The 24,473-nt window shown below is 44.3% G+C and overlaps 1 long non-coding RNA gene across 1 annotated transcript; it reads right to left on the reverse strand.

The window, feature by feature from the left end:
- Positions 1-6,973: 6,973 nt before the first annotated feature.
- Positions 6,974-12,907, reverse strand: LOC308189633. The gene is made up of 2 exons (XR_013946491.1): positions 10,813-12,907; positions 6,974-9,178 (listed from the first exon to the last, which is right to left on the reverse strand). It is a non-coding gene; the product is annotated as an uncharacterized lncRNA (long non-coding RNA).
- Positions 12,908-24,473: the final 11,566 nt, after the last annotated feature.

The raw sequence follows: 24,473 nt of genomic DNA on the forward strand, positions 1-24,473 counted from the left end.
TTACAAACCCAAGCACGCTGGGATGAGGATTACTCACTTTAGCGCTGGCTGTAAGTACAAAATCTCCTGCTGCATTTCTGAGCGATACCGAGAGGCCGCCGCGGTTTGGGTTTGAGTTGCTCGGGTTTGGCTTGCTTCTTTGTTGTTCCCTCTCTGTCTTTTTAATATCATCGCCTCTTTATCAGCCTCCTGCCGAGTTACCTAAATAAGGCAGAGCCCGGCGAGGGGGAGCGGGCGGCGCGGGGAGGCGGCCGAGCCGCGGGAGCCCCGCGGGCGAGGAGGACCGGCGGGTCCCGGCGGTGTGGGGGGCACGGGGGCATTTTCGACACCAGGTTGTGGGTTTAGCCGGCCCGAAAAGGCATTTTTCTCCGGAGCGGGTGTGTGTGTGCGCGCCTGTGTGTGTACATACACATCCTCAGGCAGCGTGGTCTTGCTCGAGTCTCTGTGGCGCAACGCGAGTCCGCCCAGCTTGAAGGAATGCGGTGGTCAAAACAGCTTTCCAGATGGTTTTCTTATTATTATTATTTATTTTTTCCCTCAAGAGCACATGTGAGAACGTGACTTTTCCGTGGCAGTATTTAATTTAAATAAACTAAGATCAAAACTGTCTTCCTCTCTCCTTAGCTAGTCGCTTTTCTCCCCCTCCCCTCCTTTCTTTCTTCCTTTATTTCTGTGTGAGCATTCCTGGGAAAGCGGATCGCTTAGAGGGAAAGGCTTTTGAAACGGTGGGGGGAAAATGTAAGAGAATTCAGAGGGTCCGGGCTTTCTTTGTGTGGTACTGAAGCCGCGGAGCTGCTTTGTGCTTTGGAAGGAGAAAATGGCGAGTCCTATTGTGTTTAGGCCATTTTCTTCCGGTACAAGGGTTTTCCCCCAAATCCTAAATACTTCAGGGCTCTTTTGAAAGAAGTCTCCCGGCCCACGAAGTGTGAATGGCTGCAGCTCTGCCTTTTCCCCAGCCAGTCGTACCTCACGTTTGAGAGAGCCCACACATTGCTCCTCGCAGGGCTGGTGCGCAATTTCTAAAGCTGCTGTCTTCGGAGCCTCTTGCATCGGAGCGGCAATTTTAGCGTTATTCGAGTCAGGGGGACAGGTTATGGGAAGAAGGGAGACCGAAGAAATAATAATCTGAGAACTGTCCTTGGTATAAAATGATAGGAAGAAGCAACGTTAGCCAGCTGGGGGATTGGAGGGTCGAATTCAGCTGAGAAAAGGCTCGTGAACTGTTGAGCGAATATCTGACTTTTCCACTAAATTATTTTAACTTTATTTATATATACGTGTTTGTGCGTGTGTATGAGAGAGAGAGAGTGTCTATGCGTGTAGCCACATAGTAAGAGAATACATTAGGCTCGGAAATAGGTTGTGTATGTGTATTGTGCTATTTTCGAGCATATTTAACCATTGTCTGCAAGTTATTCCCGCTGTAACATGGAAAGAAAAATAGTTTGCAAGGCTGTCAGTTCTTTTCAGGTCGGTCGGTAGGTCGGTACCACTTACCAAAAGTCGCCTCTGAATTTCCACATTAATCCGTTCAAGGAAACTATCGAGAGCCCGACGTTTTAAGACCGTTGTCCGATATTAACCACTTTTCATTGCAATGTGGACTTGCCCAAGCGTCGGTGATTGAGAGCACTTCGAAACCGTCGGGCTATCAAACAAACCCCAAGAAAGGCAGACCCCCCCGACACACACACACACCTCCTTCCAAGGTGCTGAACTGAAATCTATCTGTACTATCACCACTAATACCAATACAGTAGAGGCAGCCTAGCAGTGCCCCGGGACAGCTTTGCCGGGTCCCTCGCCCTCGGCGGCAGCAGCAGCGAGCCCAGCCCGTGCCGCTGCCGCCCGACGGTCAGGACCATGGACAGAGCGCGGCCGGGCGGCGGCTGCCGGACCGGGGCAGCCGGGCACGGCACGGCACGGCATGGTATGGCACGGTATGGCATTGTATGGCATGGTGTGGCATGGTATGGCATGGCACGGAACCGAGCGAAACCCGTCTGGCCTGCCTTCCCTGCTTTCCGTTTCGTGTTTGCAAACAAAAGCCTTAAGAAATGACATGTAGAATTTTCCGGCATGAGAGCAAGCCCTGTTAGAATGCCGTGCTAGTGTTTTCTCTTCTTACCTCCCATAAAAGAAGCAGAAAGATCTCTCCGTTCTGCACAAGATTGCTTTTTTTTTTTTCTTTTTCTTTTTTCTTTTTTTCCTCCCTTCAACTCCGAGCCAAAAATAAACCTACTGCTCGGATCGGCTGAATGACAGTGGTGTAAATTAAATTGATTTTATCAGTGACCAAGTTCCACAATTGGAAAAATTAAATGCCACTTTGACAGACAAGGATAATATGGAACAGATCTATAAAGCATCTCCTTTGAACAACAACATCAACAACAACGTCAGCCCAACAGGAGCCTAGGTACTGGCGATCCCTTCTTCCTCATCCCATTCCGTTATGTCACATCATTAAGTTTGCCTTTCTGCGGTACCGAAATGATTGAAACCATTGTTTGATGCAAAGGGACTAACGATGATGAGTCATGGACTTTATGCCACAGTAAAGGCAACAGACATGGCTCTCAGGCAAATTTCTCTTTTATTTTGATCGCGCTTCCAGTCGGACTCCCCTTTCAGATGCACTTTGCGGCCCTTCCAGCCCACCCAAAGCTCCGCAGCAGCCAGCAGCAAACTCAGAGCTGAGCCCCGGAGACGGACAAGCCGCTCTGCGCCCTCCTAGGAACGGCACAAGCCCGTTAGCCAGAGCCCACCGACTGCTGGCCTTGACCGACCTCAGCGCTCTTCGCCTGCCCTAACTCGGCTCGGCACTGAACGGCTCAGCACGGCTCGGCACGGCACGGCTCGGCTCGGCAGCTTGCTGCACGCCTGCCGCAGAGCCCCAGCCCGGAGCCTCGTAAGCGAGCTGGCCCCGCACAACCGGGCCAGACCCGTGCTAACCGGGCCCGGCCCCCCGGGGACAAAGCCCACGGGCGCTTCGGGTGGGCCCGGCTGGCGGCGGGCTCCCCCGGCCCCACAGCGGGGGCTGGGGTGGGACCGGGGGCGGCCGGGGGGCGCCGGAGGGGGGACGCGGCGGTGCCGCAGTGAAGGGGGGGCGGTCGCCGTGCGGGGAGGGAGGGTGGCCTCTGGGTTGAGCCTGGCAGCGGGCTCCTCTTCCTCGCTATGACTGTACAGATTCATGTGACATTGAGGTTGGGGAGGTGGGAGGAAGGCGGAGTGGGGGGGAGGGAGAGAAGCCGGAGGGAAGGGGGAGGGTTGAACTTTCTGCCGGGCTCGGCTTTTCACACCTTTCTCTCCCCACCATGCGAGAGGACGTTTGGGGAGAGAACGGCTCGGCGGGGTCCCCTCCGAGCGGGTCCCCCTCGACCTCGCAGGGACCCGGGCGGGCGGAGCGGGGCTGGGATTGCGCCGGGTTTCAAGGACACGGGAGATGATCGGGACTTTGGGAGCCAACATCTGCCTGGCTGGTGACGTCAGCAGCCCCGTGTAATCCTCTTGTACTGAAGGCAGATGCCTTATTTGTTTGGCTGGAGAGGCATTAATCCCTAATTCTGGAGCAGCAAGCGAGGGGGAGAGACCGGACCGCTTCGTACCCCCCGAAAGCAGCTCGCGGGGCTCTCCTCCTCTCTGCGCTCTGCGGCTCCGGCTGGGCGGAGGAGAAGCCAGCCCTCGGCAGGTTTGGCCATTTTTTTTTTATTACTATTTTTTAATACTCGGAGCGGGGTCATAAGTCTTCCTTTTATTTGGGTGCTCGGATTTCTCCCCATGGATTTCGCTCTCTGCTCTCTTACGCTCCTCAAGCCGAGAAAAGAAGCTGGGGTGTTTTTTCTCTTTCTTTCATCCATTTTCTTCTTTTTTTTTTTAATGAAAAAAAAGAATACATTTAAATACCCTTTTTTCTTTTTCTTTTTCTTCTTCTTTTTCTTTTTTTTTTTCCTGTCCGGGGATGTTTTTGCAGCGGCGGACAGGGAGCTTGCCCTTTGCGGTTCCCCCCGCCTGGCCGCTTCCCACCGACGCCCCGGTGATGGGCGTTTCGCCTGACCCGGCTCGGCCGCCGAGCGAGCAGCCCGGGAGGCTGAGGTCTGGCCGGCACCAGTTCCGCGTCAACCCGTGTGGCCCCCCTTCCCTTCCCTTGCCTTCTCTTGCCTTCCTTTCCTTCCTCCCCTTCCCCTTCCCTCCCCGCCCTTCCCCTGCTCTGACTCCCCCCTCTCTCCCTTTTGTCATTGGCAACCGCACGGCGTGCGGGCTCCCGGCGCCCGTCCCTCCCCGCCTGCCTTTCTAATTCTCTCGCTTTGTCTCTTTTCCAGGCGATCGCACGCAGGAGCTGCAGTGCCGAGGGGGGCCAGAGCCGCCTGCCCGGCTTGCCCCCCGGATGCCCGGGCAAGCCGCCGAAATATCTCCGCGAAGCTCAGCTCGCCGCCGGAGCCCAGCCGCAGCGCACCCGCTTCGCCTTCTCTCCTCTCCTCTCCTCTCCTCGCCTCTCCTCTCCCTCTCCCGGGCCAGGCTCGGAGGCAGCAGTCGAGGTCAGCCCGCACGGGTCGTGGGGTCCATCCCGGGTCGAGCCCGCAGGGCGATGCGCGGTGCCCGGCCGCCCCCCAGCTCCTCCCCGGCGTGCCATCGGCACCAAAACAGAAGGGTCCCCGTCCTGAGCGGTGAAAGACGGCAACAACCGTGATAATAATAATAATAAGCTTAGGCTTTTTTTAATTATTTTTTTATTGTAATGACTTCACCCCTCATTTCCTCGCTCGCACAGTTCAGCGTAGGCAGGCCAGATGGGCTGCCCAGACCCTCCCGGGAAAGGGGCAGGTGCCAGTGAGGTGAATTTTTTTTTTTTTCCGCTTTACAAAGAAAGATGACATGTCCTGTCCTTTCATTTTTCACCGCCGACACCCGGCCGAGGGGAGCGGGGATGCTCCAGGGGCGCGGGTCCCACGGCCCGGGCTCCAGCCGAGCCGCAGGAGCAGGGACACGGTCCCTAACGGGCAGGGATGCCAAACCAGAGACGTCGATGCGGGGAGAGCCAACTCCTGCGTTTCAAATCACGCGAAGACGCTGGCGAAATTAAAGCAGTCGCCTGGAAGTGCGTTATAAGCACACGCTTAATTTCCATGATTTTTTTTTTAGGCCATTAAGTACATATGTAACAGCTTTCTGGGCATTGCAAACAACAGATGGGCCAGTAGAAAAATTCGAGCATGAATTACATCCAGCCCAGGCCAGGACGGGACTAGGGCGGAGGGGAATTATGTATGTATTTTTTTCTTTTTTTTTTCTTTTTTTTTTTCGGGGTTCGGTTGCTATTCTGTTTGCAGAGAGAGCGAGCGGGAGCGCTCCAAGGCTCTGACTCTCCGTGTTCACAGCGGACCTTGATTTAATGTCATACAATTAAGGCACGCGGTGAATGCCAAGAGCGGATCCTCCAGGCAGCATTAGAGCTCTCGCCCGAACATAGCATAGCACTACGAATAAAAAGAATAGCGCTAAGTGACACATCAGAAAGGACAGAAAAAAGCAATAAAGGGCTCGACGGTCTCTACTCACCTACGGAAAGCGCCACTGAATAGGACTCGAGGCCGGGACGGCTGAGCCCCGTGGAGAGGAGGGGACCGCTGCCAGGGGATGGCAGCTGTCAGCAGCAGGTAACGGGGACGTGGGGCAGTGCGGGAGCCGTGCGGTGGCAGCGGTGTCTTTCGAGGTGGCGGTGCCTCGACCTCTCGCTTTCCTGGGCTTAAAACCATGTAAAGTCGACGACTGGGAAATAAATACATTTTCTGCTATGATCACCGCGAGGAATTGTTCTTTGCGCATCGCCCAGCCGGTGGCAGGAGCGCTGCGGGCTCGGCGGTGGCTCCTCCTTTCGGGGGGCTCCGCGGCACGATCGTTCGGGGGTCGGGGGGGCGTTTTGTGCACCGGGGAGGGGGTAAAAAAGAAGGGGGGGGTAAGGGGGGCGGAGAAGGGGGGGTGAGGCTGGAAGCAGAGCGCTGCAGGAGGGCAGCGGTGCGGCGGGGAGAGCGGAGCGATGTGCGGCTCGGTGAGCGGAGCGGTGCGGTGCGGCTCACGGGTGCGGAGCGGGGGGAGGCAGCGGGGCAAAGGGGTGGGGGGAGGCCGGAGGAGGCTTAGGGTTGAAAGGGGGAGCGGGGAGCGAGGGGGGGGGGGACACGCCAGCAGAGGGGCAGATGCATGCAAGGCCGGGGCAGCGGAGATGAGGCTGCGGTTGGAGGAGGAGGAGGTGGCGGGGGCCACGTCGGTGCGGTGAGCAGGGGGTGCGGGGCGGGGAGGGGAGAGGCCGGGGCTCCGGAGACAGCGGCGGCGGCCTCCTTTGTTCCGCGGGGCCTCGCCGGCGGAGGAACAAAGGAAAGGAGGGAGGCCGGGGCCGGCGCTGTCCCTGGTGCTGGCCCGGCCGCACGGAGCGGCTCGGCGCCGGGGGGAAGCACGGAGGGAAAATCCCAAACCGGGCTGAGATGCAGGAGGGATGGCGGCAGGCAGGGCAGGGGTGTGGAAGGGGCTGAGAAGAGGCTCGGCCTCCGGCTCTCCCTGTGCGCCGTGCAGAGCCGATGCCCCGACGGGGTGCCCCGGAGCGCAGCGCAGAGCATCCCTCCCGGCAAAGCCCGCCGCCGCCCCCTAAAGCAGGAGGGCTTGGAGGGGGTCCTGCAGGGACTCCGGCCCCGCTCCCGTCCAGGCACCGGCAGCGGCCATCGCCAGGCGGCGCAGGGCACCCCGGCGGGCCTCATTCTGCACTGCCCGCTATCGAACGGCGGCCACAGCTGGCAAGAGCAAGGGGATGCTCTCGGAGAGTAAATAAGGCAAGCCAACTAAACAACAGTGATAAGGACAAGGACAATAATGATAACCGTACTATCCGCCCCCGCCTGGAGTGGGGGGTCTTCACCTTCTCTCTTCTTGCGCTCAGCAAAGAGCAGTGATCACAGTCTTTTGCATGGTGTTGCTTTTGTGCTTTTGTTTTGCCTTTTTTTTTTTTTTCCAGAGATTAAAGTGTAGATAGGACTTGTCACCTTCTCTGCAAAGGTATGAAGGGGACAGTCTCTGCCCTTTCTCCGGACTTTTGCCTTTGTCTCGCTTTGTACTTGTCCTTGCATGGTCCAGCTGACAGAGGAGGCCCATCAGATTCTCTGTCCCTTCCCTCCAGTGCAGCGAGTTGGGGTTGAGTCTCTCCCAATGCTCCTGCCATGCCGCATAGCAGTTCTCATTTTTTGCTTTGAGATATACGTATACATACATACATCTGCATACGCACTCATACACATATCTGTGTGTTTATGCAGGTTTACATTATAATACCTATGCAGGCTTATAATTTCTGCTCATCATTGCTTCTTGTTTATATTTCCTCTGCAATACCCACAGCTTCGCAGGATTTCAGGGAGCTGAGCAGGGAGCAGAGGAAAGTCTATCTTCGCCTGCTTGTGTGTGAGCCAGAATGAGCCGCAGCCGAGACTGACCCTTGCACAGGTAGAGAGCGGGGAGGACTTTTAAATACCTCGTGTACTGAGCGACCTGAAGTGCTCGGTTAAACTCTTTGTAGGATTATAAACCTGAGCTGATCATTCCTGCATCAAGGCATTGCACCCACCACAACTCGCTTACCTTTTCTTTCTTGAAAACGGATACTAAAGATCTGTTATAAATATTATATACTGTTCCATAGCAAAAGAAACGTAGTAAATATGTACGCAAAAGTGCCACTGTCAGTCTCTCAATGTAGGCTTTAAAAATTTTCTTAAAGCTTGGAAACAGATTGAACTTTCTTTGGAATAGATGGAGCCTTCTTTTGCAAAGCTTCCAAAGACATGGAACCTTGCCGCCTTCTAAATTGTCGCAGCAGCAAATGACGGTGGTGATGGTGATGTAGCACATGAAAAATTGATGTAAGTAAGGTTTGATCTAGCAAAGACCCGGGTGATGGACAGAGCCGTGCATTTCCCCCTCTGGTGTCATGTTGCTGCCATAGGAGTATTGAGGTTCTGGTGGTGGCGTCTGAACGTAACCTGCTTTTAATATTAACCACTTTCCTTCCTACCTCAAAAAAATAAGGAAAACCCTGGTCTCAGCAGCTTATCCTCGGGGCAGCCTGATTCCCAAGGCTAACTCAATCATGGGTTAGTACTGCCTGCGAGCCCCCTCCGCAGGACGAAGCGTTAAGACCCCTCCTCCCCTCTTTCCAACCCCCTTTCCCTTTCTGAACCGACGCCTCCCCGACGCCCCGCGCCCCTCCGCGCCTGCAGCGCCCCCTGCCAGCCCTGCAGGGCGCACGGCGCAGCCTCCGCGCTCTCTCCGCCGCAGAACTCGAGCCGCTTCAAGTCTTTCGCACTGTAGAGCGTGAAAGCTTTTCTTGCCCGTCCATTGGAAATCAAGGTTCTCCCTCTCGTGTAAAGTTCAGTGCTGTGAAATAGCAGCTGTGACACAAAAAGATGAAGGGCAACGGGCCTTCGTGAAGGGCAATGGGCCAAAATATGAAGGGTGACCTGTCTGTTGGGGATGTTGAGGCAGTCTGGGGCATCAGTTTCACTCAGGGACAAATGGTCCTACTACAGCAAGGGGCAAAGTCAAGGTAACACCCAGCTGTGGAGAAAGTTTTTCTTCAGAAGGTTAAAATGAAGCCTTTAAACTTAGAATCAGACTGATTAAATGCCAGCATTTCATTTTATTTCACCTGTCCTCCTATATTCAAGGCCGTGATCACGGAATGCGCAGAGCACAGGTAAGTGAGGCGATAAGCAGAGCGAGCCCTCCAGCAGAATGAGCGCTCTTCCGCTGCCTGCACCCTGCAGAGCCTGCCCCAGGAGCAGGACCTTCCACCGAGCCTCCACCAAGAGACACGGAGAAGCACTGTGTCCAGCACTTCAAGGCCTGGTGCATGACTGCAGCTGCCACAGTGTGGGACAGTGCGTGAGCCAGCGAGCAAGGTATGGCACCAGACTCATTTTCACGCTCTGCGCAAACCTCCTTTCATTTCTTTTGTATGATTTATCTCCGCTGATGTTGATAAATTACCACAATAACTAAAGAGTGAGATAACAGCAGATAGTAATTTGCAGGATAACATGAATTAATTTTCTCTTAATCAGGCACCGCTAAATAGCATGGTGGGAATAGAGTACAGTACTTCTTAATAATAAGTATTTGTTTGCCTGAAGTATTCCTAAAAAAAAAAAAAAAAATCTGATTAGTCTAGAGTAGTCCCACAATCAGAAAACAGGAGAAATACCAAATTTGAAATACACTGTTATGGTAAAATTTAACTTAGAGGCAATTTGATTTACTTTTAGCATCAGTAGATAACCAAATTAACTTCATGTACTTTTCATGCTTAGGCTAGCTTATAATTCACTGTATTAAAGTAATTCTGTTTATTAGGTGGTGAAAGTACAGGTTGTGTATTAAACAATTTAACTTAAATGCACACTTAATACTTGTACAAAAGCAGTTAAAATCTAATCTAAGGTTGTTAACTCAGTCACTAACAGGTTTTTGCGTGTGTTCTCTACAAGACAATACAAGATGAAATATGCTGTTCACGGCAATGAACTAGCATACATTTAAACCAGTCTTAATGAATACAGTTGGTAATGAAGTAAAATAAAGGCAATAGCTTTTGTTTCCTAGCAATTCTAGCAGACAACTACAGAGTTTTTTGAAAATACCTTTACAGTGCTTGGAACAGAGAATAACCTAATATACTTCCCCACCTTGGAGGATTATAGCACACACTGATATATGTCATTTTATGACACTTGTATAAAAGGGCTCTTCAGGCTTTTCTGAACATAAAACTTCCCCCATACAACATTCAGATCTCACTGACTGGATCTGTTAGAAGTATTTAACCTGTTTTAGGCCATCCAAAGATTTATGTTTTGATTTACTGTTTTACGTCCCAAGCGCGAGACAATCAACTGAGAGAACATTTTTCAGTGAGCATATAGGTCACGGGAAAAACCTTTACACTGTTATTTTTCAAACCTAACTAAAACCTTTTTGCTATTTGTTCTGTCTTTGGACCATATATGTTCAGTCTACTGATATTTGTGGATAAAATGAAAAAAGCAGCTTTTACAGGAAAAGTAAAAGTACATCCTTTATTTTTTATCTTTTTACCACACACACTTTCAGATAATGTGACAGACTGGGTAAAGTCCATTAAAAATCAAGGGCACAACTTCCTTCAAATTAACAAAATTAGGATATCTATGAGTCCTATTAAACAGAATTAAAAAAAAAAAAAAAAGATGTGGCTGTCACTAATTAGAGCAATAATTAGTAAGATGCTGACCTACTTTAAAGATTTTTGTAGTTCCTCATCTCTGTTCTGAACAGGACTCTAAAGACTAATCAGAATAAATCATTTGCATGAAAAGAGTGACAGAAACCTAAAAGAAAAAATAACAAACTGAAGTTTTAGCTTCTTTGCATTTCTTTTGCTCTATTACAGTCAGTTACAATGTCAAACTATTTATCTGAGTCAAACTAACAAAAGCAGGTACAGGTTTCAGGTCACAAGTATTTAAGAAATACTTAGAAACCCTGACTTTTTAACCTCACAGGTAAAAAAGAAGTGTCAATGTGTTGAAAAAAAAGTATGTGTTTATTCAGATAGGTCTTCTGCATTTACATGTCCACAAACTCGATTGATTTTTCAGATCAAATACGCTTCAAGTATGCTTGATTTTTTATCAAGACGCACATTTAAGACTAAAAGCAAGGTTTAAACACACAGGATGATGACTGGAAGTACATTGGACGCGATATATGTTTAAAAAGGGATTCCTTCCTTACCTGCAGGAATTCTTGACTCAAGATGGCTCTCGGCACACACTGCAGTCCCTAGCTGTGCTCAGGCCCCACAGTTATGTAGGGGGGGAGAGCACACGTGTGCATGGAGCCCCCGTGTGCTTGGAGCCCCCGTGACCAGCAGGACAGCAGACATTTTGAGCTGAAAATTCATACATGTCACACAGGTCATAAAGCCAGTGTTCACATAGTGCAGTCAATTAAATACAACCAAATATTGTACATGTGCAAGAGAGAGCATTAATTTTGCATTAAGAAGGAAACACTCAACAATAGCAGAAATAATCCCAAAACACTTTTCCTTATCTGTGAAAATATTAGGACATTTGGAAGAAAGAACAGAATGACTTTAAGGATCAGGAACAGTAGAAACAGAAAGAAATATCATGTGAAGATGTGGAAGCTCGCACTCTGGAGTTAAAGAGATTATTTCATGTTATAAGTTAGGACTGCAATGGCTGGGGGCAGCGAGAGGAAAAAATTGGCATATGATTTGATTGCATAATATCTGTATGTGATATAAACCTGGGAAAAAAAAAAAAAAAAAGGCCAATGAGCTGGTACTACAGGAAATTATTTTATGCTGTAACCCTAGGTGCAGGCAAGGCTTCACTGGGAATATTATGTACAGTCATAGTCGGGAAAAGGGCTGCCAAGAGAGCAAAGGGAAGGAAGAACCTCCGGTACTTGAGGTGATTGGGAGAACTTGATGTGTAAGCTCAGCAAAAATGAAGTCAAAGGGGAGATGTGTGATGGCTCTTCACAAGTACCTAAGAAGAAACACCAGGTTGGGCAAAGAACTAATTGTATTACAAGGTGGAAGCACAAACACTATCTTGACAATAAATTACTGTAATCTAAGCATAAAGGGAGGTAAATTCATATACAGTTTTCTCATTAGACTAGTGGAGGTAGGAAATGCTAATTTTAAGTGCGAGTAACTAAATTCTTTTACTTAATATTATTTGGGTCCTCTTTTTATAACATGCTGAAATATCAAAAAAAAAAGTGAAGAAAAATAATTGGACCAGATGTCAGCCTACATCAAACAAAATATTTCACACTTATTTATGAGTTCCATGAACATTCTGAAATAAAAGGCTGTTTTGAAAGAGTGAATGAGAGAAAGAGCAAAAGAGCAAGAGCAAGAGAGCAAGAAAGAAAGAGAGGGAGAGGCAAGGAGAAACAGAGAGAAACAGGCAAAGGTAAGGAGAAAAATATTTTTAAATAAAAGAAAATGTTCACAACAAAGTGTTTTACTTTATTCGTTCAAAGTACTTTTGAGTTGTCTAATTTACCAAAATTTGTTTTCAATGAATCAGCTTTTTTTTTTTACCAAATAAAAATAAAAATCCTAATTTCCCTGCTACTCAAATAACCCTCTGTTCTTCTTTGAAGTTTTCCTTCAGTCACTATGCATAACTTACATAGTAATATAAATATATGAAAAAATACTATAAGCTTATAGGAAGAGAAAATCAGACGATGTTATGGCTTGGTTAACATTGCTAGAAATAAATTCTCGTTTAACATTCTTTAAATCAGGGGATCCAAAAGCTTTTTTCTTTATTTATTTTTTTCTGTTTTTAAATACAGAAATAAGGAAAATGCAAAGACTTTTTTTTTTTTCCCCTTTGGTAGATTTTGTGGGCTGACAGAAGAACATTTGGCAGTTTTTAAGTTCTACTGACTATACACAGCCAAAGAACTCAGCTCTTGTACACTCAGGAATAAATGCACAAATATATTGGGTTTTGCCTGCAAGGTCATTCCCACACAAGCATATATAGAATTAAAAGTATGTATAAGTAAATTTATACCCGATATCTACTATATTAATATTAATCTATTTTCCAATAATCATCAGTTCATACAGGCATGTTATATCATAACTAAGCTTCAACAATAAATAACCTAACCTTCATGTTAAAATGTTTCATTTTCCCTCAATTTTTGAGACAAAGCGAGCATTCGAAAAAGGTCATCTAAGGATGTAAAAGTTTCAGGAAATCATAAACAAAGGAAGACAAATGGTTAGAACTGAATATACTTCACTGTTTTTACCATCTTAGTCTACAGTCATGGCTGCGTGTCCAGATGCAAGACAGGAGCCTGCAACATGGAGACTATTCTACAGCTCATGAGCAGCTGTGAAGGAGCAAAGTTGAAAGACTACCCAAGCTAATCTGGATGGAAACAGCAAAGGTGCCTGGAATATTATAGGAATACAGGAACTGATTATTTATTCAGAAGAGTGCAACTGGTTCTGAGTAGAAATAAGGACTGAGATACAGTACAAAGTTAAATGAAGATAAATAAATCTCCAGCTCCTGAAGTTTATACTGTAATACAGAAAACCACAGCAAGGAGACAAAGAGCAACAGAACTGTGAAAATTGCATTACTACTTTTTAATTTACAATGCATTTTCTTCATTTGTGTATACTCATCTTTTAATGTTGAGCTTAAGACATTTGTGCAAGCAAGTTTATTTCCAACAATCATTAACTTTTTGTGGGCAAACTCATGTCCACATGTGCAAGTTTCAACATGCACACATTTTCGATGAATTTATTCAAGCACTCGTCCACTCAAAAAGTAAGAACAACTTTGTCTAACAAGCAAGATCCACAAACAGGTTTTGAGTGAATAAGGAATGCCTTCAAAAAGCTGCTTTCTGCTGAAAACTGAAACATCTACTGAGCATGTTACAAGAAGCTGTGTCTGTTCATACATAGGTTGGATTCTGGACCACTACATATTTTTCCTTGATCCACATGAAGAAAGATGAAGTGCAAAGGAGATGGAGAGCGGGGATAAACTTTGAGTGCGGGGCCATGATTATAACACAAAGCCTGCCCTTAAGGAGGGGATATGAAAGGCTTCTAAGGGACAGGAAGACAAATCTTTCTTTCTTCCTATGCACATCAGAGAAATGAGCAAAACCATAAGACCTGGAATTTAGAAAGACCGGTAAAGAAGGAGAACAGTAGCTGAATCCAGACAGGAAAATACAGAAACAGCTCCTGTGAAGCAATTGCAAACATCAGAGATAAATAAGAACAAATGAAATGGATGACCTTTTAGTTAAAATTCTTCTGAAATAATTCCTGTAGAATGAGCAGGAGAAAGCTGGCTTTGAATTTGCTAGACTTATACAGAAACATTAAAGTATTGTGTTACACATATGCACATTAATTAATACAACACAAATCAATGTAATGCACAACGATATTGCATATGATCCCTTATATGAAATCGGGTGTTTCCCTGTTGTATTTCAGAGTTTACGTCCCTGTATTTTTCTTAATTTTAGAAACTGTCTTACTAGCAGACACCACTCTTCTGGCTAAGAACAACAAGGTGGGATTTAAACCACCAAAATTGCTCAGTTAAGGAGTCAAGTTGTGTTAAATGAACCCTCTGCCCAGGATGAGACAGAGATGAGCTGAAATGCTTGAGTTGCATGCAGCATTGCTGTGCCTTTTGACTGCTAGGAGAGCTGGCACATTTAGAAAGCGATTGCAATGGCAGGGAGGGGTTAGTAGACATCATACTAATGGTTAATGTCTTCTGAAGGTTCTACGAAGAACAACAACAACAACAACAAAAAACCAACACAGGTATCTGGAGAGATGGTTTAGCAGCTACTACTGAATTTCCTATTTTTTCCATTTGCTCAACAATGAGAAAAAGTCTAATAAAATGGATATTCTTACAGGGCCAAAAAAGTCTGAGCTCTCCCAAGCAAGCTACTTCATAACAATAAACATGAAAAATACAGAGCAAAATCTTAGGATGACTAAGGAAAAGTCACTTGACCTTCTTTATTTAAAAATATATATTGTGGCTTGACTGTGAAGTTTTTAAAAGGTATTTGGAAAAGTTCATCATTTATGAGAAAAATCTGCCTTTGTAAAGAGATCAGAGGTTTACAGACAGGATCTTAATTTATTATCTCAACATAGCTTCTCAGGGGTGCCCAACTGCTGAAACAAGAAAAAGTAATTTTATGAAGTTTATTTATCCTTTTTTTCTGATGGTAAGGTCTCATTTCAGTACTGGTACCAGTCCAGGTTACCGACCTAAAGCACTTGAGATCTGCTGACCCTGGCAGGACTGGATACGTGTGTGCGTGTGTGTGTGTGTGTGTGTGTCACACAGCCATTCAACTGTGTCCCCAGTGCCCCAGTTTGGGAAGCACAAGTACAGCTTATGAAAGTTTCTCAGTTCCCAACATAAGAAAGCTGTGACCTCTGCAGCACTGGTTATTACAGAAGCTCTGTTGCTGGAAGTAATAAGAAGAAAGTGGAGCAGGTATTTACACAGATCAATCATGGGCAGGGCAGGTGACCAACATTACAAATGTTACTTTTTCAGGGTATAATTCATGTGACTCTATCTGTAAATCTCTGCTACTCGTGTGATGCAACTGTTTATAGCAAAGTAGGGATGGTAGAGACTGTTTAATCCAACTGTCTAATGTATGGGCAATTATCCAAAACCACATATTTTCTAAATTCTACATGGGCAGAGATGGAGCTTAAGAGCTCTGTAGGGATCAGAGCTGCTAACGAACTTCTAAGAAGTGCTCTGGGGATTGGGATGTGCACAACAACAAAATCTCAATATTCAGTGTGAAGAACACTCCCGATTTAGCTACAGTCTATGTAAATTAAATTTGTACTTAATGCTTGTCACTATGCATTCCACTTTAGACTTTTTCATGGAACAGCAGTGGGAGAAATTGGGTAGCCTGTGATTTTTCCCTCTTTTGTTATTAGTATGGCTGGTACGGAGACCTGGGAAACTTGGTCAAGCACACTGTTGGAAGTACTATTATGCAACCAAATTCTCCTACCAGCTCCTCCCTTTTCAGGTTACAGCATCAGGTTACAGCTAGCTACCTGCTTATTTATTCCCATGTGTCATATTTAGACATCAAATGCATCTGTATTTAGTTATAGCTATAAACACACATACATTTCTAATATTTCTACAAAAACGAAACGTTCTAGAGAAGTTAAAATACTGGATTTACAAAAGAAGAAGAGGAAAACGTTTTCCAAAATATTTTATCCTATGTTTTCTTCTATCACTCATTTGACAAAACTAGGCATATTTAACTTACTGAAGTCCAAAGACATCCCTGGTGTTTACTTTTAGTTCTAATCCAGTTCCTTTGTTACTGAACCAGTTCAGACAAACATCTCTGTTCAGGAAAGCACTGAAACATACACTTAAGCATATTCTTAAAGGTAAGTGACTTCTTGAATCAGCCTTATAATTTAAAATAGTATTAATAAACACTCCTTAATAAACAATTACATCTGATAAGTGTTTACAATGTAGTGATGTTTTCATATTCTTTCGCATTTCTCAGTTTTTACCACTAAGACAACAAACAGGAAGATATGGAAAGACGGCTCCAGGCTTTTGATAGTGGAGGCTAAGATGTCTTTGTAAAGCCTCATTTTCAGAAGTGCACCACTTCAGTGAATCAGGTTCACAATGAAAAAGTCATCATCTGAGCACCCAGCAACAGTAATTATTTGGAAATTTTGACCGACTCTTTTAGGCAAACCATTATATCCATAGCAACATACAACTCAGCTTCCAGTTTGTCACAACAATGATTGAATTGCGAATAGTGGTTGGAAATGATCACAACTGCTATGTACATATGAGCACTCGTGTGTGTGTGTGTAAATGAGATACAAACCAGCATTTGCCCACACAGACTCCCAGAGAAGGAGTGTCCTCCCTTCCCACAGACTCAGTCAGACAAGGCTATCTGAGTGTAAACAGGGATGTTCCTAAAACACTCTCCACCACTTCTCCTCCTTTTCTGCAAAAATCCTCTGTGCTAAATTCAAGAATGAGTCAAATTCTGTGATAAAGGGCTTCAGCAGTGGTAAAGCAGAGGGGCTGTGGAAATGGTCTGGTCTGCAGCCAGCACAGCACTGGAGAAAATCTATCACCACCAGCCTCACCACCTGGCCTTCACCCAACATATTGCTTTCTTCCTGACAGTGACAGGGTGAGGACATTTCTGTTCTCTTCATCAGTGTTGCCAGCCATGTACCACTACTCTCCCATTTCTCTCTCAGTTGTAGGGCTGCAGTGGGAATATCCTCACAGGACTGTTGTGAACCATTCTACCCATATAGTTCAGCAAATAGTACCACAACAAGTTGTACTTGCACAGCTGGAGGAAAAGCACAAAGAAGGAATAAGCAACAGGGAACAGTGAGAGGGATGGGGAAGAAACTAACAATGTCACTGAGAAAAGCCGCATAGGATTTTACAGTAAAGCGTGATAACTGGTAACTATTTACAATAGCCCGGGAACAATCTATAAGCTCTGAATTGTTCCTAAGTGGCATAATTTAACAAAATTTAACAAAAAAAAATAAAAAAAATTATTTTAAAAAAAAAATTTAAAATTTTAACAAAAGCCCTAAAGAACAGGCTTAGTTCAGAAGTGTTCAGAAGAAAAGAAAGGTCTAAATGCATTTGACATGTAAATCTAATCAGCTCTGCTTGCCGCACAAAAGGGGTTTATCCTCTCTCTCTAAGTTTTTAGTTTTATAACGATAGTGGCAATCTTAGGTACATCCCTATTAAACTTAACTTCCCCTTTGATATACGTAGAGCAGAGCAGAGCAGAGCAGAGCAGAGCAGAGCAGAGCAGAGCAGAGCAGAGCAGAATAGAATAGAATAGAATAGAATAGAATAGAATAGAATAGAATAGAATAGAATAGAATAGAATAGAATAGAATAGAATAGAATAGAATAGAATAGAATAGAATAGAATAGAATAGAATAGAATAGAATAGAATAGAATAGAATAGAACGGAATAGAATAGAACGGAATATGGAATGGAACGGAACGGAATATGGAATGGAATATGGAATGGAATATGGAACGGAACGGAATGGAACGGAATGGAATGGAATGGAACGGAATGGAATGGAATGGAATGGAATGGAATGGAATGGAATAGAAAGAATAGAATAGAATGAATAGAATAGAATAGAATAGAATAGAATAGAATAGAATAGAATAGAATAGAATAGAATAGAATAGAATAGAATAGAATAGAATAGAATAGAATAGAATAGAATAGAATAGAATAGAATAGCATAGCATAGCATAGCATAGCATAGCATAGCATAGCATAGCATAGCATAGCATAGCATAGCATAGAATAAATTCAGTTGGAAGGGACGTACAAAGATCATTGAGTCCATCTGCCTGAGCACTTCAGGGCTAACCAAAAGTTAAAGCATATTATCGAGAGCAATATCTAAAAATGCCTCTTGAACACTGACAAGCCTGGGGCATCAAACACCTCTCTAGGAAGCCTGCTCCGGTGTCTGACCACCCTCACAGTTAAGAAATTGTCCCTAATGTCTGCTGTGAACCTGCCCTGGCACACCTTTGTGCTGTTCCCTTGTGTCCCATCACTGCCTACCAGGGAGCAGAGGCCGGCACCTCCCTGCCCACCTCCCCACCTCAGGAAAGAGCAGAGAGCAGAGAGGTCGCCTCTTGCCTCCTCTTCTCCAGACCAGACAACCCAAGTGTCCTCAGCCCCTCCTCACAGGACATGCCTTCCAGCCTTTTCACCAGCCTTTTGCCCTCCTGTGGAGGCTGTCAAGTATGTTGATATCCTTTTTATATTGTGGAGACCAGAACCATACACAATATTCAAGGTGAGGCCATACCAATGTTAGATATGGCAGGAGAATCACCTCTTTTGACTGGCTGGCTATGCTGTGTTTAATGCACTCTAATATGCAGTTTTCTCTTTATTTTCTTAATAAAGTCCTAGGCCAGAAAAAGAGTTTTACAAGAAGCATGCTAAGATTTCAAAATTCATGCTTTCAAAATTCATATCAAAGGAAAAATAGCACTTAAGTTATTGTTGAGGGGAGGGATGACAACAGAACACGATACACACATACACACAAGAGAACAAAATACATCCCTTTCCTCCCCATACTCATTCTTTCTAAGCTCCCCTTCCAAAGCAGATCAGCCCAGAGGACCGACCACACGCACCAGAGACACCCGTGTTTCTGTTCTGCCTCTGCAGAATTTCCACCTCTCTCCTGCCAAGTCTTGACACTAAATTTTTCTCAGAAGTAACATAGCCTCTCCCCTCTCAGCAGTAACGAAATGTGCCACTATATGCCACGGTTAGTCTGATGTTGCAGCTATTCGTGTAGCCTCTCCTACTATGAGGACAGCATTTGGCAAGTCCCTGCCTCTTGAGAAACTCCATTTAGTTTGTGGCACTGCTACAAAAGTAGACCATGAAAGCGGCACTTCTACTAAAACACCAATAAAAATCCAAGCTAAAGATTCTATATATGATGTCAATCCAATATTCCTCCTACATGCATGAAATCAAAAACTGCCATAAGGACTGCTGTACATTACAGTTCCCTTAAATGGGCTGTTACAATAAATAACCGAATTAGTTCTTAGAACCACTTTATGCAGCTCCAGTCAGAAAAACGCAGAAGAAGTAAGTTACATCAGGTATATTTTGAAGCCTGTTATCAAAACTATCAATCACGTAGAGTTTAACAAGAATCCTGGAACATTATAATTTAAGCAAATACAGATATTGTTACAAGGAATGAAGATTGTTTTAAAATTGTCTTTGCTATGCAACAGAAAGTTTGCATTCATGTACTTGTGCGCATCTCTACTGACCTCAGTCAAATCTGCAGGAAGATGTACACAAGATAAAAGCTGTCTGGAACAATCTCTTTTTGTTTTTTTTTTTGGTCTCAGGCAGACAGGAAAAAATATATATATATTCCTCAGCTATCTTAATGAGAGAAGCCTCTGAGCTGGATTTAAGATCCCCAGTCAGAATCAGAGATGTTATTCACCTTTACTGTGGTAAAGCCTCACTCAGATGGAGGCATAGAGCCAGAGCTTTAGCTATCCCTCATATCAACAATGTCTAGATAATCCCATCTGAAAACACTAAAATCTGTCTATCAACTATAGTGAAAACATACAAGTTTATAGGCGCTGAAGATTTACAGTACTTATACCCAGGGCCTACTTGCATACTTTGGAGCATAGTCTTTTTGAGGAGAAAAAGCCAGACTGACTTATACAATGGTGCTGAGATCAGCTTCATGTACAATCCAATAAAAATTGAGCAGTAATTACATCACACTTGTTTTCCCTGTATTGACCCTTTGCCTCTGTGTGTGGGAATGCATACCTAAGTTTTGTTTGTGATTGGCTTATAGAAGACGTATAGGCGGTGATGCTTTATAGGGCACCAGCTCCCCACCAGCTACTGATGAGAAACACCACTTTCTAGCAGCCTCCCTGAGAGTCCTGCAATTTACCATGGCATATGTAAATAGGATAACAATGTCAAATGTTTCCTATGAGAAAGAGGAAAATGGCTCATGAAATGACCTGAGCACACACTGTAGTTTTTCTTCTTATTCTCAGTCATGGAAAGCTCTCAAGACCAGGGTCCCTCTCTACTAGGTACTGTGTGTGTGGGCTATACACACACACGATAGCCTCCTGACTACTAAACTTTGATGAAGAAACAGATACATACAAAAGCTGTGACAAACTGAAGGAAATTATGGTATGTAGCAATCACAACCTGGCACATTTGTAATCCTTGTGAGTTTTTTTGGAAACATCATGGATGATATGTGTCCTGTCACTTGAGCATCTGAGTAACAGCTCTTCTATATCAGTGATATTTCAGTGCAGGAGAATGAGTGGAGCACCTAAAGCAGGCTTTTACCATTAATCAAATTCTCTTTCCTTCTCGATTAAACCAATCCACCCCTAATCCTCCTCCCCCTACTTGTCCGGCTTCTACCTGTTGACTTCTGGTTCACAGACATGCTTGGGCATCTAATAGCATGTGTGTGAAGTTTCAGGGTGTAATATTGCTAGTTGTTATGTTTAAGACTAAAAGCGAAGCATAAACACTATTTAAAGAAGAAGATGATGATGACAACAACAGGATTCATTTCAACACACTTACTAGTTTCTGTAGTAGTGGGGATTAAAGTCTCAGCTGAAGGAAACCAATGACAGGTGGGCAGGAACTGAATTTGTAACTCCTTTCCTTACACTCCAGAGTTGTTACACCACTTAATTTAGCTTGACAAATCCTACATTTGTTAGCCTTAATGTGAGAAACAAAGTTGTGTTTTTGCAGTAGACTGTGTTTTTGGAGTGGAAAATTCCACCAAACTTGCATATTCAAAAGTGATTGTGCAGACATGACAGTGGCATAGCAGTGGGGAGTATGTTAAGCAGATAAGGGGAAGGTCCCACTGTCCCAAAAATAAGGAGGACAGCTAAGAAAAACAGGATGAGCAGTGTGAAATCAGTAAAAACGAAAAATCACAGGCCCTCTAGTCATGAGAGAAGAAGGAAAAAAAAAAGGGAAAGGAGAAATTAACGGTTGGTCAAATAGAATTGTACATACATGGTATAGTAATAAATGTCGAGTAGTTTGTGAACCTGCAGTACTCAGCCAATGAGGAAACGGGGGAGGAATCAAGCATCAGGTAATAGGTAATATGAGGTTACGATACACTGTTGCTGGGCGCTCCTGCCTGCAGGACACCCACCATTGCAATTGCAAATAAAATAGCTTCACAGAAGACGCTGTATGAGAAAATTATTGAGGTATTTCTTACATTAATGACACCTCGCATGGCTCATCCTTTCTCAGAGATAAAAGAGGTAAAGGAGTTGGAGTCAGCAGTAGAGTGAAGAGCTGGGAAGACTCTAATGGGCCAATGCTCTAGGACTAACCATCACATCACAGCACACCAAGTGCTATGGACAAGAGCTTCTAAGACACTTTATAAAGAACCTGATGCTGAGGGAAGGGTAAAACAAAAACGATTACAAATGGCACTTGTAAAATTAGGACAAGTTAAAAAAATGCTTAGTGTCATAACTTCCAAGATTATTGTGAAACCCAGACATTTTCCTGATGCATGATGGGAACATCTTCTATTCAGTTGTATAATTTACTGTTATTTGCATGAAAGGACAGAGAGATTCAATTTACTTAGTCTTGGTTCCCTACAAGGAGCAATTCATCCATCTACCTGGGGACAAACCTTCTCCCAGAGGTGCCTGTGTCTCTCTTCCTGCTCTGGAGGAGCTCTAACTCAGGCTGAATGTTTCTAGGCAGCTATAGTCTGGCAAAGTTGATCTCTGGTTTCCCTTTAACCTCATTCCCAGGGTCCCTTCCAGGTCTAAAAACTATAAGATTCAGGGTCATTACACTGGGCACAAACACATAGGAAGAATCACTCTTGACCCTAGGGCCAGAGGCTTAGTAGATCTTTTAGCACAATTTCTAAGCTGACAGTGCCGTCTTTGCTCATTTTAATGCTTCTGTGGTGACATGGTTTCTGCATCTAGTGATGTGACAATTTTCCTAGTCTTGCATTCACAGCACTTCCTTTAGAGGAATTATGTCTTTTTCTGTTTGAAACAAATAAAATAGTATTTGATCTATATGTTTCAGATGATTAAAACATATTCACTTGTGAAACTGCTTATTTCCTGCAACAGGGAGTGAATTTTTCAGATTATGCACATAGCTAAAAACACATAAATTTTGTCAGTCATATCTATAAGCAGCATGGAAAGCTAGCAGAAGCTATTACGTTTCAGTTACACAAGTGTGATAAATTACTCAGTCAACTGACATCTGGCATGAACTATAAATTGTTCTAAAAATTATTTTGGAAAGATTATTATATTATTATTAATGTACTCCGTATGTCAAAGCATATCACACACACAGCTACCCTGAAATTAATTAGCATTTTCAGGGATCACACTGAAAAGCCCCTCTCCCTCCCCCCCCAAAGCTAGCAGAAATAATCTCAAATATACCAGCAGGCTAAGCAGTGCTGGCACAACTTGCCTTCAATGTATTTCCTTCAATCCATCTTTGAAAGTAAAAGAAACTTTTTTTTTTCAATTTATATAAAAAAAAATTATTAAAATAAAATATTTGGAAAAAAATCACAAGATTTATACTAATTTTCTAGCAATTCAAAGTCACCCCTAAAAAATTGTGATTTCTGAGTTAACTTCAGTCTTTTGAAATACCTAGCTAGGAAAACTCTTTCACTAACATCTCAATAAAAATATTCTGTAATCACTCAGAGCTTAACAAGCAGGGTTAAATTCAACAACCTTTTATGAACATGATTAACTTTCAGCACACAAGTAGTCCTGCTGAAATCCTGCTGAAACATTATATTTTCAAAGTGCTTATTATAATTTTTCCTTAAAATCAGAATGGTATTTTACCCAAAGTCTCTCAACTGAAAGATCAATAACTACAGTAAAAAATCAGACATTCAAAGAAATTAGAGTATGTTAGAATCACAGGTGTCTAAGAAGCTTCATTTTATCCTCCTTGTGGCATGGGAGCACAACCATGGAAAGATAACATAAAATACATTTCCCACCCATGATTGCAGCAGACAACCCAGAAAGCAGGAATGAAAGTAATGCATGACACCCAAATTTGGTAGTTCCTACTTCCAGGATTTTAGACTTTCCAAATTACCTCAAATTTGTTTAGCAGTGATTCTAGAATATGTTCTACAAAGGCGGTGCTGGATGCCCACTCACCAAGTTGTTGGATGCTTCATAGCATTTACCACCCATCTCTATGTGACACTGAATACAGTTTCTCTTGAATATAGCAAGCATATGCCTTTAAATAAATATAGGCTTATTAACTCTCTTTTACCCAGCAACTACAAATTTAATTTCTACAGATATCATATTTGAGGGTTTACCAAAAAATCAGTTAGTAAGTGACGTCACCTTGCAGAATGAAAGCATCACAGTCATCAAGATCTCCATATTCTGAAATTGCTTTCCAGAATTAGGGGTATGTAAACTAATCTCTTAATGGCTCCCTACAGTCTTTGCTTTGAATTTAAAAGAGCAATGATGAAGAGCCTAAGACTGCAGTGAAAAAAAAATAAAAATAAAAATCCTTCAGAACTGGCATAACTCAGCAAATGCATGCAGAAACACCTGCCTGGATCTGTAGAAAGCCTGAGACCATGCTGTAAGAGTGAAATAAAAAAAGAAAAAAAAATGTATTTTGTGACCATTTTCTCTGAACAGTCAGTACAAAACACAAACGGTACGGCCAACAGGATGCTCACACTGCCTGTGTATGGGTATGGAATCTGGAAGCCTTTCACCACTACCGGGTTTATCCACATCACCTGGTTGGGGCAAATGCAGGTACCTAAGCTGGAGACACTTGGTTTTCCCCATGGGTTTTCTTCCTGTCTTTCTCAGCTGACAGCAGAGGGAATTCAGGCTATGTCTAACAGCACATATCACAGCCTGACAGGAGTGGGTCCGCACAGTAAGGCAGCTGGAGCCCAGAGCTCAGCATCCGTGCTGGAAGTTTGGGTGGAAGGGGTACTTCGGTCTAGACTCTAATCTTCTCCTGACGTCTGAATGCCTTAGCAGTTGCAGATAATGTGTATGTCGTGTGTGAGTGTATCTTCTGTGTCTCCTCCATAAGGATTTGTTAGTCTCACCCGAAAGAAATCCAATTCATGCCCTCTGAGACC

Source organism: Anser brachyrhynchus, assembly GCF_964034855.1.
Source record: "Anser brachyrhynchus genome assembly, chromosome: 2".
In the NCBI taxonomy this organism is placed as follows: domain Eukaryota; kingdom Metazoa; phylum Chordata; class Aves; order Anseriformes; family Anatidae; genus Anser; species Anser brachyrhynchus.